We start from the raw sequence: 1,558 nt of genomic DNA, 5'->3' as shown, positions 1-1,558 counted from the left end.
CATGCCAAAGGGTGGAGTGTAACAAATTCTACATAGATTATTTCTATTTTATTTACTTTTTATTGCCCAGAAGTGCTAAGCACTTCACAAAAGACATTGCCTTGTCCCAGAGTTTACAGTCTAATGGATCTATTTGACAGATATGTGAGCTACAACATTTCATAAGGCAAGAAAGGACTAAGAAAGGACAGGGTGTTGAGTCAATTGTTTTCTCCATCATTCATTTATTGCTGAAGCATTTCCAGTGACCACACAGTGAAAGCTGCAATGAGAATTACATTTGAAGCAAGACTAATCTAAATGACTGAATCCAGTTTTGGGATGGAACTCTGTGCCCAGATGGTTGTGCCATGGGGAGCCTTTGTGGCGCAGACATTTGCCTACTCTGAAGGAGCTCGTTCAGCAGCACTGGCACACAGGCCAGGGTCAGGGTGTTGTCTGTTTTCACGCTGTCACTGCCGCGGTGCACCTGGAAGCTGGGGGGGAGGGGTGGTGGTGGATCTTTGTGTCTCTTGCTAGTGAAATCGCCCTTCTCTTCTCCTTTCCTCCTCTCTGTACTCCTAATTATCTCAACCTATGCTTGATAATTAGCACAGCTTCACTTTCCCCCTTTCTTAGTCAAGTCCTCTTATCCCTCACAAAGTTATGTCTCCAGACACATAATGACATGCCTTTTTAATAGATTGTGTAGCTAGGATTTGCATTTTGGATGCAAGAACATATAAATATGAATCAAAGCTGGTACTTCAGCATGTGGGTATTTATCAGTACATATGCATCACAAACTGTCCATACTGCAAAGCGTCTGTCTCCTTCATATCCTGCTTTTCCTCTGGGATTCCCATAAGGTGAATGCCTCTGCTATCTTCTCTACAGTTTTATTCCTCCTGGCTAACGCACAGCCTTCATTTCTTCTCTAGCACAGATCTTCTCATATTCTTCTGGTTCCTGCAGGGTCTTTTCATAAAGGTATTTAGTCCAAGCATAAGACTATCTGATCAAGAAAATAGCCAAAGGATTCCAATCCTTGCCAGAGGAAAAAAACATCATATTCATGCATCTTCTGCAGCAGGATTTCATTCAGGTGCTGCAGCAGGTAGTCAGCCTCTCAGCTGATGCTCTAAAGAGCCAGTCTTCTCTAGTGGTGGCCTCCAGGCAAGGCCAACCCGCACTGTTATGTGCCCTAAGGCAAAGCAAGCATTTGCCACCAACAACCAGCAGTCCCTCTCCAGACCCCCTTTAGCCTATCCCCTCCATACAATTTATACATTCAATAAAACATTTTTCAGTAATTTCTTAATTTCTCTGATATTTCATTGTGGAACTCAGAGCTCTGTCCCTCTTTCCTTTAATCACCTACCACAACCTTCACAGTCTGCCTGAGGGGAACTAGGGGAAGCCAGGGACCCCAGTTCAGCAGTGGCTTCATGCAGCAGCTCTCCAGCAGCCACCCGAAAAACAAACTCTCCCTTCTGGTCTCCTCTTGTTTGGTAAGAGCTGTATTGGGTTTATGTGGCAAGGGTGGGGGGGTGGGTGCTGCAATTGGGGCCTCTTTGGT

This window comes from Pygoscelis adeliae, unplaced genomic scaffold (genome assembly GCF_000699105.1).
Source record: "Pygoscelis adeliae isolate BGI_AS28 unplaced genomic scaffold, ASM69910v1 Scaffold383, whole genome shotgun sequence".
In the NCBI taxonomy this organism is placed as follows: domain Eukaryota; kingdom Metazoa; phylum Chordata; class Aves; order Sphenisciformes; family Spheniscidae; genus Pygoscelis; species Pygoscelis adeliae.
The sequence above is the reverse complement of the archived record's forward strand: the minus strand, read 5'-3'. Positions refer to the sequence as shown.